The following is an 18,605-nucleotide window of genomic DNA, read 5'->3' as shown; positions in this document are numbered from 1 at the left end:
ACAATGTAAATGTTCCCTCAATGGTACAACAGTGGTTTTAAGGTCCAATCCTTAAATAAGACCTTAAATAAGTTTTTCCCTGGTAAAAAAAAAATATATATATATTTGTACCTTTTCATAATCTCTTGTTTTAAAACAGAGCAATAAAATAAAAAGGCAAGTCAGTGTGTGTGGAGTCCACACAATTTAGAAAATATAATTTCAATGGATTATGGTACAGTTGTGTTCCCTGACTAAAGGTACTGAAATGTACCCCAGTGACAGTTCACTATGCAAGCAAGCAAGCAAGCAAATTTTATTTATATAGTGCTTTTTACAACAGGTGTTGTCACAAAGCAGCTTTACAGAACAATCAGTATTACAGAGAGAAGAGAAAAGAAGAAAGAAAATCCGGGTCCGAGCCCCCATGAGCAAGCCAGCGGCGACGGTGGCAAGGAAAAACTCCCTAAAAGAGGAAGAAACCTTGAGAGGAACCAAGACTCAGAAGGGGAACCCATCCTCCTATGGTCGACACCGGATAGCAAACATTATTAGTATGAAGAATTGTATGCCAAACATACAATTAAAAAAGAAGAATGTAGTGGAGTAAGAGCAAAAGAATTCAAATGTTTTAACAATACATGAGTAAATTATTATTTTTTGAAAAAAACTATTTAAAAATAGTAACAAACATACATAGTACTCAATTATTTACATAAGTAGTTTCCACCTTTATGAATGGCATTGTATGTATGTATGGATGTATATATATATAATACAAATAATACAAATCTAAATGGAGCAATTTATTTCAAAGATAAAGATACATTTGTCCATTATAAGTATCAGCACTGTCCAAAAATAGTGTCCAATAACTACAGAGACTTCAATGCAAACTGAGCAGCTATTAGCACTTGGGTTAGTTTTGTGTACATTCATTTATAAAGAGGAAACAGGTTATTTCAAAAGTGGTAGGCTTTTTGTTACAGGTTGATAACATAACAAATCCCACAGAGGGCAACACTGTGACAGTGATAGTTAAAAACTTATAAAGCTACTTATCCAATGAAGGTTTATGTCATGGAGGTGATTGCATAAAAATCACTATGAGTGGTAAATACGAGTGGTTTTGATGTTATTCTGCTAGCAGTCCCTTTCTTTTTACATTGTTATATATCATGTTATCAGTGTTTATACTGTACTGAAGCAGAAGATAGTTGCCTTTATTTTGTATGTAGATTACATAACTCTCTTACATGTATTTCATTACAACCAAAGTCAGTACACACAGAATCTTATATACACCATATACACTTGAAAATCAGTCATTACTTTGTAAAATCCAAAACTTAGAGAGCAGATATTGCTCCTCACTGACCAAACAAGGCAACACAAGGAAAGTTCTATAAGATGGAAGCGACGCCTGCAGTGTGTGCACTCAGCTTTTTCAACATTATCCATGTCATGCAAACACAAATGCCTCTAACTGTTGTCTCTTGCCACCTTCATCATTAATAGACTTGTCTTCTCACATTTGGTCAAATAAAAAAATCTCCATGACCTTTTTTGAATTAATGAGGCTGTATAAAATACCACTTAATCTGACATTTTCCAGTTTTATTACAGACTATAATATATCTTTGATTGCACCAGCTGTTGGTAATATGTGGTTTTGAATGCTGATGAGTAGCCTCTATATAAAAGCTTTAATAAAACTTTATGGGTCTGATCACCTAGGAGGATGCTTTGGTTTTAGCTTGTTTTAGTTTGGTTCAACACAGCAGCCCTGAAATTCTGAAAGTACACCAATGAAAATATCAGATGGAGTTACATGGCTTGTGTTTGAAGGTTGATGAGTGAATGCAAATTTAAGAGCAGTTCTGTTCATTCATTTTAGCCATGAGGGTCTTATGTTTCTCATTGTTTATACACTCCAGGAAGAAAAGAAAAAAAATATGTTCTTGAATTTGTAATGTTTTGTTAGCCTTAAAGGTTTTAATGGAGAACTAAGGTGCACTGTTTACTTTAGTTCATTTTTCGGATTCCTTGAAGGGACCCATGTAGCAGATGAAACAGGCTGATAACAGGATGTGTCATGTGCATAAACAAACCAGGAATAAAGATGCTGATTCTAACAGAAATACAGAAAAGAGCTTTAACTGTTCAATTTGATGACCAACTCACATCCATCTGTGAAGCTGATGTGATCAGGCAAAATAAGGTGGATTATTAAGGTCATAAAGACCCAAATGCTACAATCTGTCAACTGTGGTGTCTTTAGGGTCTGTTCTCTCTTTGTATGTTTTCCCTTTTTGTTTTTTTCTTACTTGTTTTTTTATTTTTTTAAATGACAAAAAATGTCTGATAGCCACAATAACATAACATGGACCAATTAACTGAATTATTATTTTAAACTGTGGTCCCAGAATAAATAAGCCAAAACCATCCAGCCAACAGCATCCTGTGACCACTGATGAAGCACTAGAGGATGACCAACACAAACTGTGCAACAGATGAGCTATTGTTGAGTCTACAAGGTAGGTGTGTCTAATAGCATGGACGGTGTGGACATAGTGTTTAAGAACTCCTGCAGCATGGCTGTGTCTCATCACCAGTGTAACATACACTAACATGCCACTACCACGTCAGTGATGCTGCAGTGTTGATCCACCACCAGAGTGATCCACCACCAAAATAATACCTTCTCTGTGGTGGTCCTGTGGAGGTCCTGACCACTGAAGAACAATATAAAAGGTGACTAAAAAGTATGCAGAGAAACAGATGGACTACAGTCTGTAATTGTAGAACTACAAAGTGCACCTACATAGTAAGTGGAGCTGATAAAATGGATAGTGACTATAGAAATAAGGAGGTGTCCCTAATAAAGTGTTCAGTGGGTGTACTTAATACTACATTGCTTTTGTATATTTTACTTTTAAGAACTCTTTGATTTCTTTTAAAGTGAAATTGAAAGATGTTATTTTGTATGAGTTACATTTTGAGATTACAAAAGTTTAATTAAAATTGCTTTCATGTGTCTAGCAAAACACAGAGTTTTACTATGTAGGCAGAGCTTTATATTAGTCATGCCCCTGAATTTTAAAGGAGGAAGTGAGACTGCATGCCTGTCCATCATGGCCACATGGTGAGCAGTTAGATCACATTGTTTTAAAGTAAATGTGTCCCAAAGGCTGAAAATCAGTGTGTAAAATTAAGAACTGTCAGTACTGCAACACACATTTTCTGTACATGAGAAAAATGGTTTTATGTTTTAATGAAAATTATAAAACACTGTCAAAAGCTGTGTTTGCCAGTCATGGACTGGCTAGTGTTTTTTCTTTTAGGGATGTCCAAGATTATTTCTACATGACGACAACAGGAACATTCTGCATGTGTTACAACAGCATGGTTGCATGGAGGGTACAGCTTTCAAAACTGGATCTGTTGATGTCTTCAGTCACCAAAAAAATCATTAGATGCTGTTAAAAGGAAAGGTGATGTAACACAGCAGTAAACATGCTCTTGTTGCTTTTTGTTGCAGGCATCACATTTTACATTGAGCATACATTTACAAAACAATGCAGTTCATAGTAAAACATAGTAAAACATCAAATATTGTGTTTTTGTATCATTTTTAGTTAAAGCATAATTTAAGGTATAGGTTCACTCAGCACATGGGTGTTTATCTAAAGTCCAAGTCAGTCAAAAATGTTTTTTCCAACATTCCATAGAATGATCCACACATATTTTTAAGGAAACTGGGTCTGTGAAAAACCCATCAAACTGTTAGTCTGCTGTGATAGTTGACCAGACAAAAGCAAGCGGACTGCAAAGACAGTAGGCCTGAAATTTTGGTCTCAAAAATGGACTCAAACACCGTCCAAGACTCTGCAGTCTAAATACAATCTGAGCAGACACACTGCATTGTGTTTTAGTCAGAACTCAACCAGAGCCCAACAGAATTCTGTCTGAACTTGATCTGACCTGAGCCATCATTACACAAAGTGACCAAATAAAACCTGATAAAACAGCACCGGTTAGAAAGTAGACAGGTATAGCTGTTATTAGAGCATGGACCGTTAAAATATAACACACTCCCTTTCATGTTCTATTGCTTAATTAAGTTTGAATTTTTGCTTTACTGAATTTATTCATCAAACCTGACCTGAACCTGACCTGAACCCAACACATATTTGAGAAGGGATCGCAAAACCTAATTGAACCTGGCATGAGCAGTCCCACTGGTTTGGACAAATATTTCAAGTAATACATGACAGGTTATGCTATATATCACTTGCTGCAATGCAGCTTGCACTTTTGTGGTGTCATGAATTGTGCTAAAATGTGTTCAAGTAGCTCAAAGTGTTTCCATTTGCATACTTGTCTGAAGTATATATCTGGCCTAAGGTTTAATATTCACTAACTGAATGGATGACAGTGCAAGGTGGCTCTGTTATTCAAAAGCTATAGAAGGGTGTACTAACAGTCTTGGCCTTTCAAGGGGTTAAATAAAAGAGTTCAACATACTATGTAAGCACTGTTAAAGATTAACAATGCAAGTTTTATAGCCCAGGCCACACAGTCTCCATATGGAAAGAAAGCTGTAAAAACATTATGATAAAATGGACAGTTCCAGTCCTAAAATCTGATATGCAGACCTGCATTTAATGCCATTGTAAAATATATGATATATGCACACTTATGACCGCCTCACAACAATTGAATTCTGGTAGCATAGACCACCAAGTGCACTAATCAAGTAAGAATGCATTTCTGTTGAAACTGAGGGGCTGACAACTTATTTTCTTTTATTTAACTAGAACTAGGCTGGTCAGCTAGCTAACAGGCTATAGCTAGAAGCCTAAACAACTCCATCATTAATATAACAAGGATTGATTTTAAAGTAATTACTAAATGATTCACTATAAAACTGTAACATAAAAGACTAAAGATTCTCACAAATGTCAGTGTTTTAGTCAGAAGTAGCAATGAAATCCAGGCTGAATCACAAACAGCTCTGTACTGAAACAATACCATACTCAAAAAGAACTACATTTCTCAGTGGAAAACTTGCATTGGCCATTATTAATTACAACAAATGATTTTCTGAAAAATGTGTATTTTATCATATTTTATGTTGGCTGCCATTTTATGAAGCAATAAGCCACTCAAAGCCATACATTACTACAATTTGACCTCTGGAAAGAGGGTTTTAAGAATACACTTGCCCATCATAAAATCCCAGTAAAGAACAACCTCAAGTTGTTTAATTGCTTTATTTTAATTCATTAGGTTTGTGACATCACAGTCATAGTCACATTTGACCACTAATTTCTAGGGCATTCTGAAGTAATAAAGAGTGTTGTTACTGCAGACAATCTCTAGTAGTGTTACTACAGCAGAAAATGTAAGGGATAATGTTTGTTCTGTACATTGTTCTGTACAGTTTGTTCTGTACATTGTAGACAAGACTACTTTCTGAATAAGGCACAATATAGATTCAAACACAACAGATGTTTTTTACGTACATTAATTTTAAAGGCGCAATAACAACAACAACAAAAAACAAAAACAAAAAAATTACTGTTTTTAATAAATATAATCACATGGTAACCTTTAAGCTCTTTGTGATATCAGCTTGCATGTGATGTGTGGGCATGTATAATGAGAAAGCACACCAGTTTTCCTTGCAGCCTTTTTAGTATATGGTCCTGTTCACTCTGATGCTGCAGTGAGGTCTGTTTCAGATGTGCTGATGATGAACAAGTTCTCGGATCTCTAAAATGATAAAATGGGATTCCAGTCCATATCTGGTGACATCACTTCCAGCTCACAGGATGATCTCAGTAGGACGACCTAAAAACAAGCACTGAGTGCAGAGAATGCTTATCTAGACTGCTATTACATCAGTGTATCACATCAGTGCTGGGAGAGTTCTTGCATTTTTAATTCAGAATGCTTCAAGCAAGTTTTGAAGGTTAATGAGGGTTTATTCATACTGTCGAGATTTATGACTAGGCTGTTTCCAACTATAAGAGTGACTCTCTAAAACTGCAGAATAAGAATAGATGACCAGCAATGCATTCAGATTTCACAAATGTTCCCTTTTTCCTCTTTACAAAAGCAACAAAGAAGGGTCAGAGAAAGTTCAGTGCATTTTAAAACAAAAACAGCACCACTAACCGCGCTCAATTCTCTCTTCGCTTCTAAAAACACAATAAACCCACTGAGCGTCCCACGATGGCCGTTCAGCATCATAAATCACTTAAACACACTTAAACACAAATCTGCTTCTTTGTCGAGGAGTGGCTTTCAGGGCCTCTGACTGCTTTTCAGAAGTGTCACAGATGTAGCTTCCCTCAGTCTAAGGACAGGATGAGCTGAGACAGATAGAGAAAGAGAGATGGCAGACTTGTTAGCGAGTGAATCTGTATTCTTCTCACTGTCTGCACTTTTTTTTAGAGAGCCGGGAGAAAACTGAGATGCATGAGCTACTGTCTGCGACTGGCAGGGACAGAGATATCACTGCCATATCAATGAGCGTTACCATGGAGTGTGCCTTTAGTATGATTTAATATTTATTGAGATTCTGGACAGCAAGATTGATGTGATCATGGTGTAAAGTAAAAATCAGGTTCCAGATGATCACATATATAGTTGTTTGCAAAAGTTTGGGCAGCCCTTTATTGAATATGCAGTATGTGAATATGCAAGCTATAGGTGTTATTCTGCAAAAGCTAATGCACAGTTATTTTATATTTGAGTACCTTAAAAATAGAAAAAATAATACAGTAATTGTGGCATGTGCAAGGGTTTTGATACCCATCCAGTTGTAAAGCTTCAAAGCCTAATTAATTAAAACTTAATAAAGACTTCATTAAATCATTAGGATTAGAATGATCAAGAATGATTATTAGTAATTCTAAGCTAATTCCAGTCAATTCCAAGCATAATAAATTCTTTGACTCTTCAAATCTTGTGCTAACACTCAACTGTTATGGGTTCCTCTAAGCAACTGGGTCAGAATCTGAAAATGAAGTATATAAAGGCATAGAAAGAATGGAAAGGCTACAAAAGAATACCAAAGCCTTTCCAGTTTGCAGTTTCAACTTTCTGAAATGGCAGTTAAGGGGACCTGTGGTTGTCAAGGCATAATTTGGAAGACCATGAAAACCTAGTTAGAACTGTTTGTATGCTGTCCGAAAGGCAAAGCAAAACCCCCAGATGACAGCAAATGACCTGCGGAAAGGTTTAGCTGGCACAGAAGTGGTGGTCCACCTTTCTACAGTGTAGTATTGGATCTATGACCCTTGAATGTTGTGAGACAGATAAAAGGATAGGAATATTGCATGGGTAGATGGAAGAATGAATTCCACCAAAGATCAAGAAATTCTGGAAGCAAATATAACACAGTGACTCAAGAAACTAAAGTTGGAGAGAAACTTCCACAGGACAATGTTCCAAAACATACTTCAAACTCAACTATGAACTACTTAAAGAAACGCAAGCAGAAGTTCCTGAAATGGCCACAGACTTGAACATAATTAAAAATCTGTGAGCAGATCGTAAACATGGTGTGCATGCAAGACTGTCAAAAAACAATAAAACAATAATCAACGCATAGCTGGCTACACAAGGTATTTACAAGCGGTGATATCTGCCAAAGCTTGAGTTAATAATTACTGACTTAGGATGACGTCCAAACTTTTGCACTATTTTTGAGAATAGGGAACCGCTTTCTCCTTTTCACTTCAAAAAATCAACAGAATATGTGATTTGGCCAGGGGTGCCAAGAAAAATAAATAAATAAATACACTTTCACTATGAGTAAGTTCTTCAACTTTGTTTCCTGTGTTGACTGAAAATTGCTTCTATATAGCCAAGTTGTTTTGCCCCTACAGTGAGCATCTGAAGCACTGGCCATTTCGTTATGAACCTCAGTCTTTGTAATTACCCATTGTGCTATAGAGATATAATGACTCTGTACATAGATTGATTGAGTTTAATATCTCAACTACTCAGCTATAGATTGAAATCTAGCCACTGGCTCTTACAAAAGCAATACATCAAACAGACAAGCCCACCACCGGCTACACTTGAGTGCTGTGCACTGTGATTAATTGTAATTAATCGTTTTACTTGGTGAAGTGTTGTGAGCTCACTCATTTATCATACTTACATCATATTGCATTGCTCCAGTTTGCAGTGAAGAGAAATGCTGTATGTCATTGGCTTATGTGTGTCTCACTGACTGCATTTTAGTAATTTCTGCCCTGTAATGAAACAAATCAGATTAATTTCTCATTTGGGCCTTTTTTTCCCCAGAACTAAAACTTCATTGTCATTCATTCTCACCCCAGCTATATGTTGAGTGGGGAAAGAAATGCAGTACCTTAGTAGCACAGTGCTACGTTTAACATGACCGAAGGAGACGAGCAAATTATGACAACACTATACAATCAACAGATACAATAATTGAAGGTAAACTATACAAAAACTCTATACTAATATTTTACACTGGGAAATAGATAATAAATACTAACAAGTGGACGCTAAGAGCAACCCTTAGCAGCAATGATTATCTTTTATATGTTATCATAATATGGTTCTAGGAAAGCCTATCATTGGGATAGAACCTTTTCATTATGTTGAGGTTTTATAAATAAAGGTGCCAGTGGATGGTTCTCTAAAAAGCCATTTTGGTAAAATGAGGTATGTGACTGTGAAATATCCTTTTAAAGTTTAAAGAGCCTCCACATAATGTTATATACCACCGCATGAATTCTATATCAATTAAAGGGTTTTCCTAGAACAATATGTCAATATGTAAGCCAAAACCCATTTAGGAACCTTATTTTTAATCATTTATGAACTTTAATCTTTAAGCTTTGAAATGCATTTAAAATTTTTCTTCTTTAAACAACCAGCTATTGAATGGTTCTTTGGGGAACTGAAAGTGGTTCTTCAATAATATTGCTCCAAATAATCTATTTGGAACCTTCACTTATATGACCTTGACATAATGTAAATGTTCTATACCAAATAGGAACCCTTTAGGAACCTTTCTGATTGCATTTTTAAGAGAGTACTTAGATTTACAAACTTAATATGTAGTGCATCCGCAGAACCAGAGAACACTTCTTTGATATCATACTTCTGTAAGCTCTGTTCACTTGTGGTAGTGATGTAAACAATCATAAGACAGGTAGCAGGGTCTACAACTGAGCTCAGCTCAGTTCACCAGACGAGTATTGCACCAATACTAATAGACTTTCCTCAAAGCACATCTAGACTGTTACAAAAAATGTAGTTGGGCTTAGAAAATCTTTTCTCCATCAGCACATGAGTTCTTTGTTGATAGTAAAGGACTTTTTTGCTGAGGCAGTAAGAAATGGCCTATAAGTTACATTTCGAATGTAAATCTGGATTGGTCACACTGTCTAAAAAGAGCTCTCACGAGGTGCCAAAAAGAGCTTAATGCTGGCTTGCACTGAGAAAAGAGTCATCATTTTATTGTGAATGTGTAGCTGAAGTGTTGAAGCAAAAGCCTGTTATGTGATTATGTCTGAGATGGTACAGTCTATCTGCCCTGCTCTCCACATTGCTCCATCTGCTGTTAGCACTGGGTAGCTGGCATATGTTCTAAGCAATCCATTTCTGAGTAACTTTGTGGAATACCAGACTTACTCTGTGGATAAATCATTTCTGTTTCATAAGTAATGAATGAATAAGTAATATTGTTTCCAGGAAGGCTTCATTAGCTATTCTCAGCTCATGTCCAAGCATTTTCATCAAGCTCTACTTGATCAAATGCTTACTTTCTCCCATTCATCTCTCTAAATCTGATTCTGGTCATCACGATGGACCTTAGCCATGTTTGTTCAGTTAATTATCTCTGTAGATTTACTTTTTAACTATGAAATGGCCTCTTCCGCTTGCAGGTAAAACTGACTTGAACATTCAAGGAGGAATGAAATGGGAGAGTAATGGATTACCTTGGCAGGGCAAAAGTGATATAAAGGACATTGAGACCAGGCTGATTCTTGTAAACATTAATTGCTACAGGGTAGCTAATATAGAGGCAGTAGAAAAAACATGTAATACTTGCCACTGATGCACAACATGTCTCTTCTATAGGAATGCTATTCCTTCTTCATGCCATATTTATGTTTTATACCTTTTTTTTTTTAAAAAAAAAAAGGTCCTTCAAGTATTTTATATAGAACCATAAACATTCAAAGAACCACTTGCATGTTTATATATTTATTTAATTTTTTTTTGCATGATCAAATTTTGTGTTGTATATAGTTTCTTTTTTATAAGTGGTTCTATATAGGACCAGAAAGGGTTCTTCTATTGTTAAAAGCTTGACATCTTAACAGTTGCCATTTCTCTGCAGCAAACAAAGTATTATTTGTATATATTATTTGACTTAAATAGCTAAACCTAGTGTGAAATTGAAAGTAAACCACCATTAACCTAGGGGGTTTAAGGGCTACTTAAAGGAAACTGTACATTAAACAGTAAAATGCATGGTCACATGTTCATAACTACATAACAAAAAACAAAAAGTATCAGGATAGCAAAATTAGTGAAAAGGCTCATTTCTAGTGCTAAAACTCTTCTATGTACATTGGCATTGAAAAATGAGGCTCTTCTCTGTGTGTGTCCTCTTGAGAGTGCTGTTATCTTGCAACGCTTTCTTTCTTGCTTTTGTTTCTCTTTACGTTCGCTCTTACTCAGGGCTGACTGGCGACACTGATTCAACACACTCAATCCACCAAAAAAGTGCTTACTACAGGCGACAGTCAGCTATCTATGTTCACCAGAGGCCTGGCTCTGTTCATTGCCCGACAGTTGGCTTGGTGTCCTGAATTTTATTCACATACATGCACACGACGCATTGATTACACTATTCGATCAATTTTGAAACTCAAAGTCGTTAAGTCCATTTTCCCCGGTCTCTGCTAAAGCATGCACCATTGGTCTACATTAAGCTAGGCCTTAGATCAATAGAATGAACTAGCATGGGATTAATCCTAGTTCCTCTCCATTCATTACAGCAGGACTGCAGAAACGGAGGCCTAGGTTCATTTGGCCTGCTGGATAACTCCTTCCTCCTTTTGTCTAAAAGATAGGTGGATGCATGCTAATTAGTTGTAAATGGCTTGGTCAGTCAGGTCAGGATTCAAATAGTAGCTCATGCTAAGCAGTGAAAATACACTAGATTAGGATATATATAGCGTTAAATTTGAGACCACAATATTTTTGCAATTAGCATTATACACTATGTGCATGTGACCTAACGTATGTGCTAACAATGAATGCACCTTAAAGTAGATGAATTCATCAGTTTGAAGGGGTGTCTGAACACATTTGGATAAAACACATCTGTGTAAAAGTCAGAGACCACCATTCTTTTGTTTCCAGTCAAAGTCTTTAAGTACATGTTAAGCAAAGTAGCTAAGTAACTAAGGAAAATAAGCATTTCCAAAAATCATGCTGTATTTAACTATTGATATTTTTGTAAAATGTTCTGCTTTTTTCCCTGATGCTGAGTATCTTGTGTTTAGTGGCTGTTTTGACTTAAGATTAAGTAAACGAAGGGTCGTCTTTAATTTTATGCAGTGTTCTATGTATTTGGAAACTCACATACAGGCCTATGCTGAACAATAATGCTTTTGCAGGTTTTCTTATAGTAAAATTATGGTACTTTTGTACTGTACTATTGTCACAATCGGCTACACAATGCACACTATATCTAGAGATAGTCTCTTTATGATTACGGAACATTCAGTAATACAACTGTTCAGACTACTAATTTGTTTCATTTGGAAAATCTCATTTGGAAAGTCCATCCTTCATAGAAACAATTTAATAAACAATTTAATAAACAATTTAAAAAAATACTTCACTAGTATCAACTACAACCACAACAGCAACTACAATACGTTTTATCTGGGAGCGTCCCGGGAGCCACTTTGTATGGCCACTCCCCCTAAGCTCCTCACACAGCACAGACTCCATTGTGGACGCCATAATATTACATCAACACTATTCAATACATCAACACAAGTCTTTCAGCTTGTTAACTTACTTTTGGGAATAACTGTATTATGTATATTTCATTAATGTGGTACTGATATACACATTTTAATTAAGAAAATTCAATGCATTACTCTTTTTTAGTGCATATTCACTTTTTTGACTGATTTTGTTTCATGAACATTATGTGATATTATCTGAATAATAGGTCTCTGAGGACCTCTTTTCCCTAAAAACAGTAGGACAAGTCACAAGATCACACTATTTAGTATGACAGTATAATGTCTCAGGACTGTTCGCACCTAAATGGAGAAAACTTTTTTTTCACTGTTTTGTTGGAAAAAGCACATTTTCTGGCTCCTGGCCAGGACCACAGTACAGCTGAAAAAAAAACATTGTAGCAGCGGGTCTCAGAGCCGGCAGATTCGTCAAAAGCACACATTATCAAAGCCAGTGGTGGGAGATAAGCGCTTGTCACTGGTGTTTGTGCTTGCTCTGAGGCTGGGCAGAGAATGAATGACAGCACTGCCATGGGGAAAGTGGAAGGAATGCTGATTAAGCTGGAGAGCAACATAAGAGCAACACTAAAGATGTAAAGCACTGTCTCTACAGTGTCTCTCTAGAGTGGATTTCATTTGCATTGACTGAGGACTGCTTACAAAGCTATAAGATAAAGAGTTTTTTTTTTTTTGTGTGTGTAAAATCCATTTCCTTTGAATAAGAGAGCAAATCTGGTTACACTTTTCAGTTCTCAGATTTTAGTCAATGTGATCAGCCTGCAAAAGTCTGTAAGATACTTGCAATTATTCTGATATCTAATTTAACAACAGACTCCACTGCCATTACTGACTTATTAGTACAATGCTCCAATCACATAATTTTTTTAGTTTTATCATTTTATCTTGACACTTGGTTGTGACTCAATAACATCAGGTTTTGCAGCAATGGTTTTGCAATTTGCAGGCTAATGTCAGATCTATTTGAAAATCAAGAAAATATAACATTTGAGTAGCCTATAATGGAGTCTTTTAGGTTATACAATTAAATGAAAACATCCATCCAGCCATCCATCCATCCATCCATCCATCCATCCATCCATCCATCCATCCATCCATCCATCCATCCATCATCTTCCGCTTCTCCGGGGTTCGGGTCGTGGGGGCAGCATCCTGAGCAATGAAGCCCAGACCTCCCTTTCCCCAGCCACTTCCACTAGCTCCTTGGGAGGGATTCCGAGGCGCTCCCAGGCCAGCTGGGCGATATAGTCACGCCAGTGTGTCCTGGGTCTTCCCCGGGGTCTCCTCCCGGGTGGACTTGCCTGTGACACCTCCCAAGGGAGTCGTCCAGGAGGCATCCTAACAAGATGCCCGAACCACCTCAACTGGCTCCTCTCGACGTGAAGAAGCAGCGGCTCTACTCCGAGTCCCTCCCGGATGGCCGAACTTCTCACCCTATCTCTAAGGGAGAGTCCAGCCACCCTGCGGAGGAAACTCATTTCGGCCGCTTGTATTCGCGATCTCGTTCTTTCGGTCATTACCCAAAGCTCATGACCATAGGTGAGGGTGGGAACGTAGATCGACCGGTAATTCGAGAGCCTTGCCTTATTGCTCAGCTCTTTCTTTACCACAACAGACCGGTAAAGAGCCCGCATCACTGCTGACCCAGCACCAACCCGCCTGTCAATCTCCCGCTCCCTTGTACCATCAGTCGTGAACAAGACCCCGAGATACTTAAACTCCTCCACTTGAGGCAAGAGCTCATCCCCGACCCAGAGAGGGCTCTCCACCCTTTCCCGCGTGAGAACCATGGCCTCGAATTTGGAGGTACTGATTCTCATCCCGGCCCACTTCACACTCGGCTGCAAACCGATCCAGTGAAAGCTGAAGTTCACGGCCTGATGTCCCCAATAGGACCACATCATCTGCAAACAGCAGCGATGTGACCCTGAGGTCACCAAACCGGACACCCTCCATCCCCTGACTGCGCCTAGAAATTCTATCCATAAAAATTATGAATAGAACCGGTGACAAAGGGCAGCCCTGACGGAGTCCAACTCTCACTGGGAAAAGGTCTGACTTACTGCCGGCCATGCGAACCAAACTCCTGCTAGCAAAGAGCCATGTATCCCATACTCCTGAAGCACCTCCCACAGAATACCCTGGGGAACACAGTCAAATGCCTTCTCCAAATCCACAAAGCACATGTGGACTGGTTGGGCAGACTCCCATGAACCCTCCAGAATCCTGGAGAGGGTAAAGAGTTGGTCCAGTGTTCCACGACCAGGGCGGAACCCACACTGCTCCTCCTGAATCCAAGGTTCGACTATAAGCCAGACTCTCTTCTCCAGTACCCCTGCATAGACCTTACCAGGGAGGCTGAGGAGTGTGATTCCCCTGTAGTTGGAACACACCCTCCGGTCCCCCTTTTTAAAAAGAGGCACCACCACCCCAGTCTGCCAATCCAGTGGCACCACCCCCGATGTCCATGTAATGTTGAAAAGGCATGTCAGCCAAGACAGCCCCACAACATCCAGAGCCTTGAGGAACTCGGGACGGATCTCATCCACCCCTGGAGCCCTGCCGCCAAGGAGCTTTTTAACTACCTTAGCGACTTCGGCCTCAGTAATGGACAAGACTATTCCCATGTCCCCAGACTCTGCCTCCTCACTGGAGTATGTGTCGGTGGGATTGAGAAGGTCCTCAAAGTATTCCTTCCACCGCCCAATGACGTCTTCAGTCGAAGTCAGCAGCACACCATCTCCACTATATACAGTGGTAGTGGCACACTGCTTTCCCCTTATGAGTCACCTGATGGTTTGCCAGAATCTTTTTGGAGCCGACTTAAAGTCACTTTCCAAGGCCTCACCAAACTCTTCCCACACCCGGGTTTTTGCCTTGGCCACGACTGAAGCCGCAGATCGCTTGGCCTGTCGATACCTGTCAGCTGCCTGTGGTGTCCTACAGGCCAACCATGCCTGGTAGGACTCCTTCTTCAGCTTGATGGCATCTCTCACTTGGGGTGTCCACCACCGGGTTCGAGGATTACCGCCCCGACAGGCACCAACTACCTTGCGACCACAGTTACAGTCAGCCACTTCAACAATGGAGGAGCGGAACATGGCCCATTCTGAGTCAATGTCCCTCACCTCATCCGATATCTGGTCAAAGTTCTGATGGAGGTGTGAGTTGAAGATCAATCTGACAGGTTCTTCTGCCAGACATTCCCAGGAAACCCTCACTATACGTTTGGGTTTGCCTGGTCTGACAGGCATCTTCCCCCACCATCTGATCCAACTCACCACCAGGTGGTGATCAGTTGACAGCTCAGCTCCTCTCTTTACCCGAGTGTCCAAAACACATGGCCGCAAGTCCGATGACACGACTACAAAGTCAATCATTGAACTGCGGCCTAGGGTGTCCTGGTGCCATGTGCACTTATGGACATCCTTGTGTTCAAACATGGTGTTCGTTATGGACAAACTGTGGTTTGCACAGAAGTCCAAAAACTGAACACCACACGGGTTCAGATCAGAGAGACCATTCCTCCCAATCACACCCCTCCAGGTCTCACTGTCGTTGAAAACATGAGCGTTGAAGTCCCCCAGTAGGGCAATAGAGTCTCCAGGAGGAGCACTTTCAAGCACCCTTCCCAAGGACTCTAGGAAGGCTGGGTACTCTGAACTGCTGTTCGGTGCATAAGCACAGACAACAGTCAGCACCAGTTCCCCAACACGTAGGTGTAGGGAAGCTACCCTCTCGTCCACCAGAGAAAACCCCAACATACAGGCGCCGAGTCGAGGGGCTATGAGAAAGCCCACACCTGCCCGCCGCTTCTCACCATTACACATAGTGAATGTTGAATTTTACCTAAAAAGCTCTATTTCAATTTTGATACTTGATTTGACAACAACACATTTCTCACTTCTTAGCCAACTTACTCTTTTACATTGCAAATTGCTTTTTTCTTGAGTAATGGCCTTTTTCTTGTCTCCTTCCCTTACATGTTGGTTTTATACTGAGCTTTTGATAGTGTGGACCTGTACCTTTTCACCCTACTTTCAATTACTGAACTCTGTATCTCCCTTGAAGAGACTGTTGGCCTGATGCATGGCTTTCCTCACAGCTATACATCTATATCTCGAAACAATCAGATGCTGGATTTCGAGAGAAACCCTTTTATAGTGTCTGGGTGGCGTGATGCAGCTTTCTCTTCAGGATTATTGATCAAACAGTATTCACTTAGATATTACTTTGTGTCTTTTTTCTTTATGTATTTGTAGGACCTTATCTCTATGTTTTTTAGTGTTATTTCCACACCTTTTAAGTCTGACAATGATCCTCAAAGACAGCATTTACTTTTTTAATCTAGTCAATATTTTTTTTTTACTTTAGTTCTTTACAGGCAGAAATCAATAGTCTAATTAAGAGGAAATTAAGTCCCTGTTAGGGAATCGTTCTCCATTTGTGTTAGTTTGGACATATCAAAGCACAGGAATCTTAATACATGCAAGTTCCAAGTGAAAGAATATTTTGGCAAGGTATTATAGATGCCCTGAAGCAAAAACAGTGATGTGTCATTCTATTTGTATGGCCAATACCAGTCTGGGCCACAGTATTGCATGGTTTAGTTTTTCATTCACTTTCAGCACTTCTATACCACCTTCTCATGGGTTGAAAATTAGCTGATGTGATGAATTCATTGTTCTACACCATGGACATTACAATACTCAGCAGTGCAGTGACTGGAATAAGCCACACAGACAATGAAACCTTCTTCTCCCACTCTCCTAATGCTGCCTTCAACTGTACTTGAAATGTGAATATTTATTAATTGGTACTCCAGGCTTGCAATGTAAGTGTGTTGCAGAGCATTCCAACTTGGAACCATAATTCTGTGTAATGAAATGTCATCACCATTGTCACAAAACAGCCATGAACTACAGCATTAACAAAACATAGGAACAATCAGCAAAGTAATAAACATGTGTTTCATTAAGTTTATGCAGTGAAACTTTCATGCAATTAGTTGCATGATGTGAGTTGTGTGCAACATAATTTCAGTGCAACTTGGCTATTACACGAAGTAATTCAACAGCAGTCAAAGTTGCACGCTACCCAGTAGATTACTTCAGTACTTAGACAAATTAGCAGCTGGTATTTATTTATAATAGTATCATTCTCACAATATAAAATCATCTGCAATGTATTATTTACTTTTCCATATTTGCTGCTTTCGTTATTGCCTATGTCAGTATCAGAAAGCAGGAAGGGAGCATAGTTCACCAGATATACTAGATAAAGAGAAGCTAGAAAAGGGTCACAAGAGGGTGAATAACTGGCTACTGAATAAGGGAAAAGTAGATAATTTCACAACCTATTCAAAGAGAATTACAAATCATCTCTGTCAAAACACTAGCACAAGCAGCCACTTGTTAGCTTCCTAACACCTGTTAGCTTCTTAGTTAAGCCAGCTGGATACAGAAGTGTTAGCTATGAAAATCTCTTGTTTGTTGCCATGGCTCAGAGAAGTGACACAATGAAAAGTCAATGAGGTAGATCACCTTCTCAACCACCTAATAAACTGTCCTGTATTTTCTTGTTATTGTTGTTAATCTGGCAGTGGTTAAAATTTATTTGATGTCATTTCATGTAGTGGTGTTTTAAAAGAGTTGCGAGTGAGCAGGTCACTTTATGTTAAATGGGAATTTCTATTTTAAAACCATTCAGCAAAATGACATGGTTAAAATGTAAAATAATTCATTCAGAGCAGTGTGATATGAAATGGCCCATTCTAGAGAAACTAAGTCAGAATTGTTCACAGTGGTGGTGATAGGAACCAAATGTCCAAAAAGTTTAATGCCTCTAAAAGTTCCCTCACAGAAGTCATTTCATAAATACAGGGCCTGATGCCTGTGATATTATTTTATGTTAATTTTGAGAAAAGATTTTGTCCTAAACTGTACTTTTTAATCCATTCTTTAAAAATGGTTATATATGTGTTATAGATGTTCATTTCCATCACTATCACTGTAAAGAAATCTAAATCTGTAACTTTCATTTCAATCAACCATTTCACATCAAACACTCTTGAATGACTTTGTGTACATCTCAACAACTGAATCATGCAGGAATTTTGAAATTTAGGTTCATATAAGATTTAAGGAACTCAAGTAACATAAAGATTTTACAGTGTCAAGCCAGCCTGAATTAATGTTTGTTTAAATAACTAAACTACCACCTACACCTGGTTTGATGTCATCTGCCCCTTTACTTTGGTGGATTTGGGCTTTGTGTAGGGAGGTGATCTCACATGTGAGGTGACATATGAAGTAGGGGAACACTGCCTCACTCCATGCCCAAGCCGTCTTGCAGGGGATGACACCAGCCACACTGTTACAGTAGCACTTCAAACAGAGAGCGCAGCCATGGGGAGCACAGCTTATGAATCCATTTTTAATTAGCCAGAATCAGAGCCCCTGCTGGGGCGCCCGGGTTCACGGAAGTTCAGCCCAAAACTCTTGTTTGATGTTCCCCTCACTAACAGATTCCCCCATACACTTCTCCACCAGCACTCACAGAGAC

Source organism: Pygocentrus nattereri, chromosome 4 (assembly GCF_015220715.1).
Source record: "Pygocentrus nattereri isolate fPygNat1 chromosome 4, fPygNat1.pri, whole genome shotgun sequence".
NCBI lineage: Eukaryota > Metazoa > Chordata > Actinopteri > Characiformes > Serrasalmidae > Pygocentrus > Pygocentrus nattereri.
The sequence above is the reverse complement of the archived record's forward strand: the minus strand, read 5'-3'. Positions refer to the sequence as shown.